General features: G+C 43.9%; 1 protein-coding gene across 6 annotated transcripts in view; it reads left to right on the top strand.

Moving 5' to 3' along the window:
* LOC126198920 (zinc transporter 1) overlaps nt 1-13,608 on the top strand; it is a 700,140-nt gene that overhangs the window by 581,065 nt on the left and 105,467 nt on the right. The window lies entirely within an intron of this gene.

Genomic DNA, 13,608 nt, shown 5'->3' with positions numbered 1-13,608 from the left:
CTTCTATTCCAGTCTCGTATTGCTCTTGGAAAGAAAGATTTTCGGTATGCCTCTGTGTGGGCTCTAATTTGTCTGATTTTATCCTTATCGTCTCTTCGCGAGATATACGTAGGAGGGAGCAATATACTGCTTGACTCCTGTGTGAATGTATGTTATCGAAACTTCAACAAAAGCCCGCACCGAGTTACTGAGCGTCTCGCTTGCAGAGTCTTAACGCTTTCGCGATTACTAAATGATCCTGTAACGAAGCGCGCTGCTCTTTGTTGGATCTTTCCTCTCTTCTATCAACCCTATCTGGTACGCATCCCACACCGGTGACCAGTATCCAAGCAGTGGGCGAACAAGGGTACTGTAACCTACTTCCTTTGTTTTCGGATTGCATTTCCTTAGGATTCTTCCAATGAATCTGTCTGGCGTCTGCTTTACCGACGATCAACTTTATATGGTCATTCCATTTTAAATCACTCCTAATGGCTACTCCCAACAAATGCTGCCTTGCCACTGAAGATTGTACTACTTTTATCTGTTTAGTCACCAGGAATATAAACATGTAAATGAATCTATAAACCCCTGAGGATGGCCACAAGCCCGAAACCGGTCGTGTAACGAATAAATTATCTTTTATTGTGACTGGTAGCGGGATTTTTCTGCGCCCTATACCAGGTGCACCGGTATAAAATGAGCGTTAAGATACAAATGTGTCGATAGCAAACATTTATTGTGAACGAGCCTTAATTTTTTTTGTTTGGTTGGTATGACATCTGTCAAAGATATTTAGTATACATCAAGTCATGGAACAAGCAACATCATATGTTTTCATCGTGTTAACAATGTCGAATTTTGTTCCAGAAAGTGATGATTTGTGGAAAGCATTAATTTTTTGTTTTCATTTGAAGAAAAGTGCTGCAGAGTCGCATCGAATACTTGTCATATGGTGATAATGCTCTATGAGAAGCAACATGCAAAACATGGTTTCAACGGTTCATAAACAATGGTTTTGATGTAAGAAATGAAGAACGTGGAAGACCACCAAAGAAGTTCGAAGACGCCGAACTGCAAGCAATATTGGACGAAGATGATACTTTGAGTCAGAAGCAAATGGCAGCTATGGCTAAATGTTGCACAACAAACAATTTCTAACCGTTTGAAAGCTATGGGAAAGGTCCAAAAGTGTGGAAAAAGGGTGCCACATGAATTGAATGAAAGACAGATGGAAAACCGAAAAACCATTTGTCAAATTTTGCTTCAAAGACACGAAAGAAAATCAATTTTGCATCGAATTGTTACTGGCGGTGAAAAATGGATTTATTTTAAGAATCTTAAACGGGAAAAATCGTGGGTTAATCCGGAACAACCATGAACATCGACTGCAAAACCATATCGATTCGGCAAGAAGACAATGCTCTGTGTTTGGTGGGATCAGAAAGGTGTGGTGTATCATGAGCTTCTAAAACCCGGTGAAACTGTGAATACTAAGCGCTACAGCAACCAATGATCAATTTGAACTATGCATAGATCGAAAAAAGACCAGAATGGGCCAGAAGACATGGCAAAGTAATTTTTTTACACGACAGTGCACCTGCACACAAAGCAAAACTGGTTCAGGATACAATCAAAACACTTGGCTGGGAGCTGCTACCCCAACCGCCGTATTCACCAGACTTGGCCCCTTCCGACTACCATTTGTTTTCATCAATGGGACACGCATTGGCTGAGGAACACTTCGATTCCTACGAAGAAGTCGAAAATTGGGTGTCTGATTGGTTTGCTTCAAAAGACGAACATTTCTATTGGCGTGGTGTCCACAAGTTACCAGAAAGGTGGTCAAAATGTATAGAAAGCAATGGTCAGTACTTTTAATAAATTGATTTTACTTTTCAATTCATAATTAGTGTTTCATTTTCACAAAAAAAAAACGCTCCTTTCATACCGGTACACATGGTAAAGGAACAGTCACGGAGTTTAACAGCATCCACTACGGATAAAATTCGCTTTTCACTGTTTTCCTCCGGTGAACACTAATTAGCAATTCTGAGCGAATAGAAATTGACGGTGTGTAAAATGTGACTGTGACGAGTGTGGGACCAGGTCGGGCTGGGACACGCCGCACGGCTGTATCACGGCCGTGTACTGTGCAGCGGCGCTCGCCGTTTATCCCATCAGGGCGCTTCCTGCGGCCACAAGGACACGCGGCGGCGAGCCGAGGCGCGCCACCAGCGCCGACCCGTGTGCGAGCGGACTCCTGCCCGGGGGTCCCACTCTGAAATACTCCTAAACAAGATCACACTCGGGTGACAAGTCGCGGGACAGCGGTATGCACGTACACGAGGTATAAAAGGGCGGTTCATCGGCAGAGACGTCATTCGTACTCGGGTTGCGGCGGCGCGGTTTTTTCCGTCCCTTTACGACGAACCTGCACCTACCTGTGAACATTCTCAGCAGATCATCAGTAGGAAAGCCGAGCGAAACCTACTGTACTTCGACGTGAACCAGGCTGCAATTGAAGTCCCTAATCTACGTTTCGGGAGAAAGTTTTCACACAAATGAAAGGTTGGAAATATTGTTCTCAATTAACATATTCTGAAACTTAGGTGAATAAGTATCACTGCCAAGCCCGTGCTAATCTTAACACAGTCACTCACAATCCCTTTCACTCACGTTAGCAAGTTTATGGTGTTGCATTTCCCGAAAACGTAATAGCTACAAAAATACTGATTGCTTTTGATTGAGAATGCTCGCCAAATATTAAGTCTGTCGGTACCTAATGCAGTCACAGTTTTTAGCCACCGACCTGCTCAATACGCCAAGCGGAATAAATGTCTTTTCTCGTCACAAAATTCACTTAAAAATTCCGAACTTTCTACACACCCATCGGAATAATTATGCCATCACTTTACAACACTTTAGATGTATGAAACACTGCTAGATCCGGCAACTTACTGTTTCCATCGGAACTACTACTAGACGCGTCCGAACTATTTCATGGGTAGGCTCCCACTCTTCTCTAGAATCTCTAAGTCTTCTCTACCAGCCGAGAAAGGCGCGCGAAGAATGTTGCTTTACCATTGGTCAGTTTACTCAACAGCCAACAGCAAAACCACATTCTCCAGCGTCAATCCGCGCTTTTCACCAATGTTGTTGTTGTTGTTGTGGTCTTCAGTCCTGAGACTGGTTTGATGCAGCTCTCCATGCTACTCTATCCTGTGCAAGCTTCTTCATCTCCCAGTACCTACTGCAACCTACATCCTTCTGAATCTGCTTAGTGTATTGATCTCTTGGTCTCCCTCTACGATTTTTACCCTCCACGCTGCCCTCCAATGCTAAATTTGTGATCCCTTGATGCCTCAAAACATGTCCTACCAACCGATCCCTTCTTCTAGTCAAGTTGTGCCACAAACTTCTCTTCTCCCCAATCCTATTCAATACCTCCTCATTAGTTACGTGATCTACCCACCTTATCTTCAGCATTCTTCTGTAGCACCACATTTCGAAAGCTTCTATTCGATTCTTGTCCAAACTGGTTATCGTCCATGTTTCACTTCCATACATGGCTACACTCCATACAAATACTTTCAGAAACGACTTCCTGACACCTAAATCTATACTTGATGTTAACAAATTTCTCTTCTTGAGAAACGCTTTCCTTGCCATTGCCAGTCTACATTTTATATCCTCTCTACTTCGACCATCATCGGTTATTTTACTCCCTAAATAGCAAAACTCCTTTACTACTTTAAGTGTCTCATTTCCTAATCTAATTCCCTCAGCATCACCCGACTTAATTTGACTACATTCCATTATCCTCGTTTTGCTTTTGTTGATGTTCATCTTATATCCTCCTTTCAAGACACTGTCCATTCCGTTCAACTGCTCTTCCAAGTCCTTTGCTGTCTCTGACAGAATTACAATGTCATCGGCGAACCTCAAAGTTTTTACTTCTTCTCCATGAATTTTAATACCTACTCCGAATTTTTCTTTTGTTTCCTTTACTGCTTGCTCAATATACAGATTGAATAACATCGGGGAGAGGCTACAACCCTGTCTCACTCCCTTCCCAACCACTGCTTCCCTTTCATGCCCCTCGACTCTTATAACTGCCATCTGGTTTCTGTACAAATTGTAAATAGCCTTTCGCTCCCTGTATTTTACCCCTGCCACCTTCAGAATTTGAAAGAGAGTATTCCAGTCAACATTGTCAAAAGCTTTCTCTAAGTCTACAAATGCTAGAAACGTAGGTTTGCCTTTTCTTAATCTTTCTTCCAAGATAAGTCGTAAGGTCAGTATTGCCTCGCGTGTTCCAACATTTCTACGGAATCCAAACTGATCATCCCCGAGGTCGGCTTCTACCAGTTTTTCCATTCGTCTGTAAAGAATTCGCGTTAGTATTTTGCAGCTGTGACTTATTAAACTGATAGTTCGGTAATTTTCACATCTGTCAACACCTGCTTTCTTTGGGATTGGAATTATTATATTCTTCTTGAAGTCTGAGGGTATTTCGCCCGTCTCATACATCTTGCTCACCAGATGGTAGAGTTTTTTCAGGACTGGCTCTCCCGAGGCCATCAGTAGTTCTAATGGAATGTTGTCTACTCCCGGGGCCTTGTTTCGACTCAGGTCTTTCAGTGCTCTGTCAAACTCTTCACGCAGTATCTTATCTCCCATTTCATCTTCATCTACATCCTCTTCCATTTCCATATTTTTTTCCTCAAGTACATCTCCCTTGTATAAACCCTCTATATACTCCTTCCACCTTTCTGCCTTCCCTTCTTTGCTTAGAACTGGGTTTCCATCTGAGCTCTTGATATTCATACAAGTGGTTCTCTTCTCTCCAAAGGTCTCTTTAATTTTCCTGTAGGCAGTATCTATCTTACCCCTAGTGAGACAAGCCTCTACATCCTTACATTTGTCCTCTAGCCATCCCTGCTTAGCCATTTTGCACTTCCTGTCGATTTCATTTTTGAGACGTTTGTATTCCTTTTTGCCTGCTTCATTTACTGCATTTTTATATTTTCTCCTTTCATCAATTAAATTCAATATTTCTTCTGTTACCCAAGGATTTCTATTAGCCCTCGTCTTTTTACCTACTTGATCGTCTGCTGCTTTCACCACTTCATCCCTCAGAGCTACCCATTCTTCTTCTACTGTATTTCTTTCCCCCATTCCTGTCAATTGTTCCCTTATGCTCTCCCTGAAACTCTCTACAACCTCTGGTTCTTTCAGTTTATCCAGATCCCATCTCCTTAAATTCCCACCTTTTTGCAGTTTCTTCAGTTTCAATCTGCAGTTCATAACCAATAGATTGTGGTCAGAATCCACATCTGCCCCTGGAAATGTCTTACAATTTAAAACCTGGTTCCTGAATCTCTGTCTTACCATTATATAATCTATCTGAAACCTGTCAGTATCTCCAGGCTTCTTCCATGTATACAGCCTCCTTTCATGATTCTTGAACCAAGTGTTAGCTATGATTAAGTTATGCTCTGTGCAAAATTCTACAAGGCGGCTTCCTCTTTCATTCCTTCCCCCCAATCCATATTCACCTACTATGTTTCCTTCTCTCCCTTTTCCTACTGACGAATTCCAGTCACCCATGACTATTAAATTTTCGTCTCCCTTCACTACCTGAATAATTTCTTTTATCTCGTCATACATTTCATCTATTTCTTCATCATCTGCAGAGCTAGTTGGCATATAAACTTGTACTACTGTAGTAGGCATGGGCTTTGTGTCTATCTTGGCCACAATAATGCGTTCACTATGCTGTTTGTAGTAGCTAACCCGCACTCCTATTCTTTTATTCATTATTAAACCTACTCCTGCATTACCCCTATTTGATTTTGTATTTATAACCCTGTAATCACCTGACCAAAAGTCTTGTTCCTCCTGCCACCGAACTTCACTAATTCCCACTATATCTAACTTTAACCTATCCATTTCCCTTTTTAAATTTTCTAACCTACCTGCCCGATTAAGTGATCTGACATTCCACGCTCCGATCCGTAGAACGCCAGTTTTCTTTCTCCTGATAACGACGTCCTCTTGAGTAGTCCCCGCCCGGAGATCCGAATGGGGGACTATTTTACCTCCGGAATATTTTACCCAAGAGGACGCCATCATCATTTAATCATACAGTAGAGCTGCATGTCCTCGGGAAAAATTACGGCTGTAGTTTCCCCTTGCTTTCAGCCGTTCGCAGTACCAGCACAGCAAGGCCGTTTTGGTTAATGTTACAAGGCCAGATCAGTCAATCATCCAGACTGTTGCCCCTGCAACTACTGAAAAGGCTGCTGCCCCTCTTCAGGAACCACATGTTTGTCTGGCCTCTCAACAGATGCCCCTCCGTTGTGGTTGCACCTACGGTATGGCCATCTGTATCGCTGAGGCACGCAAGCCTCCCCACCAACGGCAAGGTCCATGGTTCATGGGGGGGTTTTCACCAATAACCAATTGCAAAATAGTAAACATAACGACTGCACTTTTACCGACGTAATTTTCTAATATGCTGAAGTTTTGCTTATGCATAAAGTTATTTACTGTTGTTATTTATACATGAATTAACTTTCCCTTTACCATAAACTTACTTTACAAATCTATTCTACAAAAATCCCCTTTGTCCATATCCATACCTCTTCGAAATGTTCCCACACTAAATCCTACTACATAACTCGTTAAACAATTATCTTCATATTAACCTTAAACCACACTCACGCATCATTCATACTGCTAAAACATACAACATTTTTCATACACAAAAAACATACTAACACTTTATGAAAATACTAGAACAGTTTATGAAAAACACTATTACTTAGTGCACTCTAGTGGGCACAATCGAAACTAAAATCACAGTCCTCCTATCCAATATTGTCGTCTATCGGCTGATACGTAAACTACGTGCGCGTCCAGTCTCGCGTCACCATCTGTCACTATCCAGCTCTGAGACACATCTCCCACTTAACCGCCTCGAAGGCAGGATCGGTATATGGCGCTACGCCTCAGGGTGACTTAGTGGAAAGGTTTGCGACGTGATTATGGTCGCACGACGCGAATTAAGACTTCGAACGCGGGTTGTTAGTTGGAGCTACACGCCTCTCGTGGACTCGTGACCGTATCGGTTGGACGCTAGACGACTGAAAAACCGTGACCTGGTCACACCATTCCCGATTTCAACTGGTAAAAGCTGACAGAAGGTTTCGAGTGTGGCGCAGACCCTACGAAGCCCTGGACCCAAGTTGTCAACGAGGCACTGCGCAAGCTGGTGGCGGTTCCGTAATGTGCAGGCTGTGTTTACATGGAGTGGACTGGGTCCTGGCTATGTTCGGATACTTGGAGACAACGTGCAGCCATTCGTGTTCCCAAACGACGGTGGAATTTTTATGGATGACAACGCGCCATGTCATCGGGCCACAATTGTTCGCGATTTGTTTGAAGCACATTCTTGACTATACGAGGGATTGATTTCGCCAACCACATCGCTCATCAGTCCCGTCGAATATTTATGGGACGTAATCGAGAGGTCGGCTCGTGCACCAATTCCTGCAACGACAACACCTTCACTATTATGGACGGCTATAGAGGCAGCGTGGCTCACAAGGGAACCTCCCCATCGCACTCCCCTCAGATTTAGTTATTAGTTGGCACAGTGGATAGACCTTGAAAATCTGAACACAGATCAATCGAGAAAAAAGGAAGAAGTTGTGTGGATCTATGAAAAAATAAGCAAAATATACAAACTGAGTAGTCCATGCGCAACATAGGCAACATCAAGGACCGATAGAACTCAGGAGTGCCGTGGTCCCGTGGTTAGCGTGAGCAGCTGCGGAACTAGTGGTCCTTGGTTCAAGTCTTTCTTCGAGCAAAAAGTTTAATTTTTTATTCTCAGACAATTATCAAAGTTCAGGCACTCACACATAATCAACTTCGCTCTCAAATTCCAGGACATGTTCAGATTTGCTTGGACATATGCAGGATTTGACGGTCTACACACGGAAACATTTGAAAACGTAAAAAACATATGTTTTGACAGAGCACAGGGAAAAGTGTGCGAGTGTGAGACTTTTGGATTCATTTGTTGCAGTCTATGTGACAAACTCTTACACTTTTCATCACTTTTTTGAGAGTAATTATCACATCCACAAGAAAACCTAAATCGGGCGACGTAAATGAATCTTTTTACCCATTCGCCAAGTGTACAAGTTAGGTGGGTCGACAACATATTCCTGTCATGTGACGCACATGCTGTCACCAGTGTCGTATAGTATATATCAGACGTGTTTTCCTGTGGAGGAATCGCTTGACCTATGACCTTGCGATCAAACGTTTTCGGTTCCCACTGGAGAGGCACGTCCTTTCGTCTACTAACCGCACGGTTTTGCGGTGCGGCCGCAAAACACAGACACCAAACTTATTACAGTGAACAGAGACGTCAATGAACGAATGGATAGATCATAACTTTGCTAAAATAAAGAAAAACTTTTCGCTTGAGAGGAGACTTGAACCAAGGACCTCTCGTTCCGCAGTTGCTCACGCTAACCACGGGACCACGGCGTTCCTTAAATCGCAAAGTCCATGATGTTGCCTATCTTCGCGTGGACTACTCAGTTTGTATATTTTACTAATTTTTTTATAGTTCCACACAACTTCTTCCTGTTTTCTCGATTGATCTGTGTTCGGTTTTTCAAGGCCTATCCACTGTGCCAACTTATAACTAAATCTGAGGGGGGTGCGATGGGGAGGTTCCCTTGTCAGTATTTCTGCAGGGGATTTCCGACTGAGCGTGCACCGCGTCGAGCTGCTGCACTGGGCGGGGCAGAGAGGGGTCCGGCACGATGTCACGAGTTACACCGTGACTTTTGTCACCTCAGTGTCTCTCAGTTCGGTACCGACCGCTAAGGACCACATTAAGTGACGATGATACTTTACAGCAAGGTTCTGTTGCTGATGCCAGAGAAAAAGAAATTAGGCAACAACTGAAAAATGAAATGAAATGATCGTATGGCATTGTTGGCCGGGAGGCCCCGTGCGGGGAAGTTCGGCCGCCGTATTCCAAGTCCTTGTTAGCTGGCGCCACTTCGGCGACTTGCGAGTCAATGGTGATGAAATGATGATGATGATGAACACACAACACCCTATCGGCAAGGGGCAGAGAAAATGCCTGACCCCGCCGGGAATCGAACCCGGGACCCCGTGCACCGGAAGCGAGAAAGCTTCCGCAAGACCACGAGCTACGCACAGGCAACAACTATTTGTTGCTTACACAAAACGAAATATACATCGTACAATATGCGTTAGATGAGTATGTGCCAAGCAAGATCGTAAAAGATGGAAAAGAGCCACCGTGGTACAACAACAGAGTTGGAAAACTGCTGCGGAAGCAAAGGGAACTTCACAGCAAACATAAACATAGCCAATGCCTTGCAGACAAACAACAATTACACGAAGCGAAATGTAGTGTGAGGAGGGCTATGCGAGAGGCGTTCAATGAATTCGAAAGTAAAGTTCTATGCACTGACTTGGCAGAAAATCCTAAGAAATTTTGGTCTTTTGTCAAAGCGGTAGGTGGATCAAAACAAAATGTCCAGACACTCTGTGACCAAAATGGTACTGAAACAGAGGATGACAGACTAAAGGCCGAAATACTAAATGTCTTTTTCTAAAGCTGTTTCACAGAGGAAGACTGCACTGTAGTTCTTTCTCTAGATTGTCGCACAGATGACAAAATGGTAGATATCGAAATTGACGACAGAGGGATAGAGAAACAATTAAAATCGCTCAAAAGAGGAAAGGCCGCTGGACACGATGGGATACCAGTTCGATTTTACACAGAGTACGCGAAGGAACTTGCCTCCATTCTTGCAGCGGTGTACCGTAGGTCTCTAGAAGAGCGTAGCGTTCCAAAGGATTGGAAAAGGGCACAGGAAATCTCCGTTATCAAGAAGGGACGTCGAGCAGATGTGCACAACTATACACCTATATCTCTAACGTCGATCAGTTGTAGAATTTTGGAACACGTATTATGTTCGAGTATAATGACTTATCTGGAGACTAGAAATCTACTCTGTAGGAACCAACATGGGTTTCGAAAAAGACTGTCGTGTGAAACCCAGCTCGCGCTATTCGTCCGCGAGACTCAGAGGGCCATAGACACGGGTTCACAGGTAGATGCCGTGTTTCTTGACTTCCGCAAGGCGTTCGATACAGTTCCCCACAGTCGTTTAATGAACAAAGTAAGAGCATATGGACTATCAGACCAATTGTGTGATTGGATTGAAGAGTTCCTAGATAACAGAACGCAGCATGTCATTCTCAATGGAGAGAAGTCTTCCGAAGTAAGAGTGATTTCAGGTGTGCCACAGGGGAGTGTCATAGGACCGTTGCTATTCACAATATATATAAATGACCTTGTGGATAACATCGGAAGTTCACTGAGGCTTTTTGCAGATGATGCTGTGGTGTATCGAGAGGTTGTAACAATGGAAAATTGTACTGAAATGCAGGAGGATCTGCAGCGAATTGACGCATGGTGCAGGGAATGGCAATTGAATCTCAATGTAGACAAGTGTAATGTGCTGCGAATACATAGAAAGATAGATCCCTTATCATTTAGCTACAAAATAGCAGGTCAGCAACAGGAAGCAGTTAATTCCATACATTATCTGGAAGTAGGCATTAGGAGTGATTTAAATTGGAATGATCATATAAATTTGATCGTCGGTAAAGCAGATGCCAGACTGAGATTCATTGGAAGAATCCTAAGGAAATGCAATCCGAAAACAAAGGAAGTAGGTTACAGTACGCTTGTTCGCCCACTGCTTGAATACTGCTCAGCAGTGTGGGATCCGTACCAGATAGGGTTGATAGAAGAGAGAGAGAAGATCCAACGGAGAGCAGCGCGCTTCGTTACAGGATCATTTAGTAATCGCGAAAGCGTTACGGAGATGATAAACTCCAGTAGAAGACTCTGCAGGAGAGACGCTCAGTAGCTCGATACGGGCTTTTGTTAAAGTTTCGAGAACATACCTTCACCGAAGGGTCAAGCAGTATATTGCTCCCTCCTACGTATATCTCGCGAAGAGACCACGAGGGTAAAATCAGAGAGATTAGAGCCCACACAGAAGCATACCGACAATCCTTCTTTCCACGAACAATACGAGACTGGAATAGAAGGGAGAACCGATAGAGGTACTCAGGGTACCCTCCGCCACACACCGTAAGGTGGCTTGCGGAGTATGGTAGATGTAGAGATGTAGACACTTAATTGAAACTATTTGAAGAGCATTACCAGCAATTACCCTAATTTTTATTGCTTAGCTCAGTTTTCGGACAGCATATAGAAAGACTATGGCAACGTAAGCAAAAATGGCCAAGTGTATCCAAAATAATTTACTGTATTATGGTTTGCAGTGAGTCTGAACTTGACCTTTCGCGATTGATGAGCAATCTGGTTGGCCAAATCAGTCGCTTGTTTGGTCAAAAACGTTCTTCAAACAAATCGTGAACACGTTTCGTGGACATGATGAAGCAGCAGCGTCTAACAACCCTGGAATGAATACAGTAATGAACCCGGCGCACAATGACGAAAGACGAACTTTCGTCGGGCTGTTTGCACGACAGCACTACACACGGCACATATTATTGCTTGAAGTAGTGGCGGGGGTCGAGTGAAGTGGTGGAACATTCGGCTGTTGAGTGGTACTGCCCGCCCGCGCCACAGTTGGCCAAAGCGCATAAACTAATCCGGTTTGTCGGTCGGTACACTATTCCAGATTTTACTGTCGCTTCACAGGCCGGCACACAGTACAACGTTGCGGCAGACTGGCTGGGGAAGTCTAATCTACATACTGCTTAGTGGTGCAACCTGACACTGTAGCTGAGAATGGGCACCTGGCGTATATGAACGGGTTGAAAAAAATAGCAGAGCACACAGTGTATCAACGTGAAAGGAAAGTAGAACAGGGCAGTAAAAAAACATCACGTAGTGGGCCACTTTATCACTGACTTCAAAGTCAGTCTTTGCAGTCTGGCTGTACGGCTATTTTACTTTGCGGCCCGCATGGTCTGATACGAGAGTATATGGAGACATGCGCGGCAAAAGGGGATAACCCTTATAATGAATCATCCGCCTCCAACATTACCTTTTTTTATAGAGATAAGTTTCCATGTATACTATCGGTTCTTGCACAGTTTACAATTATCTCAGCTGTTTTATTAAAATAATTCATGTGATTTTGTATGCAGTGTATTAGATTTCAGGCTAGAATGTATAAAGAAAGGAATTAATGTCTTACAATCGATACATACAAACAGTTACAATTACTCTTCTTCCAAAATTAAATGAAATTACAAAATTCCTTGCATACTTAAAATTCATTTTATTAATTCCACGGTCTAATGCTAATTATTAAATTTGTTTGTGGATTAATTTACAAAATAATATATTCTAACGATGATTCATCTTTTGCTTTGCGGGCTCTCTTTTGCCCTGCGGGCTCTCTTTTGCCCTGCGGGCTCTCTTTTGCCCTGCGGGCTCTCTTTTGCCCTGCGGGCTCTCTTTTGCCCTGCGGGCTCTCTTTTGCCCTGCGGGCTCTCTTTTGCCCTGCGGGCTCTCTTTTGCCCTTCGGGCTCTCTTTTGCTCTCTTTCGTGCCTCGGGGGCGCTCTTTCGTGCCCCGGGGGCGCTCTTTCGTGCCCCGGGGGGCCTCTTTCGTGCCCCGGTGGGGCTCTTTCGTGCCCCGGGGGGGCTCTTTCGTGCCCTGGGTGGGGGGCTCTTTCGTGCCCTGGGGGGGGGCTCTTTCGTGCCCTGGGGGGGGGGGGCTCTTTCGTGCCCTGTGGGGGCTCTTTCATGCCCTGCGGGCTCTTTCGTGCCCCGGGGGGGCTCTTTCGTGCCCTGCGGGCTCTTTGGAATAATGTGAGTACTGTAGAATGTAAGTAATAGTGGGCTTGCTTCAGATGGAAGTAGACGTTTTTATAAGTTTGTGACCAACAATGTAACTATTGGTTTTTTGAATATTCATAGCACAGGCAATTCTTCACCAGTTATTTCATCTTCAAGAGACAGCAATGTCAAATCAGAATTTTCTGTAACAAGAATGTACTCCTAGACACAACAAGATTTTGAGCCAACAACAAGAACAACAAAAAAATACAACAACAACGAGATAATCAAGATAAGTAACAAAGTTCTTTCGTAATCTTACTCCTCCTGAAGTTTCCAAGTTTTGTGGAAAGAAAGAGAACACTGATGGTGATGTATGGGAGGGTAAGATTACACCCTCAAATGTAAAAGCTTAGAGATAAATGCTGCTATCTGTTGCTGAGTGTGGGAACTATCAGAATTGGCATTGGTCTCATCCCTAAGTGATATTTTGGGGCGAGACCAATGTCAATTTTGATAGTTCCTGTACCCATCAACAGTTGGCAACATTTATCTCTCGGCTTTTACGTTTGTGGGTTAGCCTGTTTTTCCGCGCATCAAGGAAAGCGTTGTAGGCGATATTTGTTAAAACAATGTAAAGCGCTTGCCTGTGTGGCCGTGCGGTTCTAGGCGCTACAGTCTGGAACCGCGCGACCGATACGGTCGCAAGTTCGAATCCTGCCTCGGGCATGGGTGT

Source organism: Schistocerca nitens, chromosome 8 (genome assembly GCF_023898315.1).
Source record: "Schistocerca nitens isolate TAMUIC-IGC-003100 chromosome 8, iqSchNite1.1, whole genome shotgun sequence".
Classification (NCBI taxonomy): domain Eukaryota; kingdom Metazoa; phylum Arthropoda; class Insecta; order Orthoptera; family Acrididae; genus Schistocerca; species Schistocerca nitens.
Note: the sequence above shows the minus strand (reverse complement) of the source record. Positions and strands in the feature narration are given on the sequence as shown.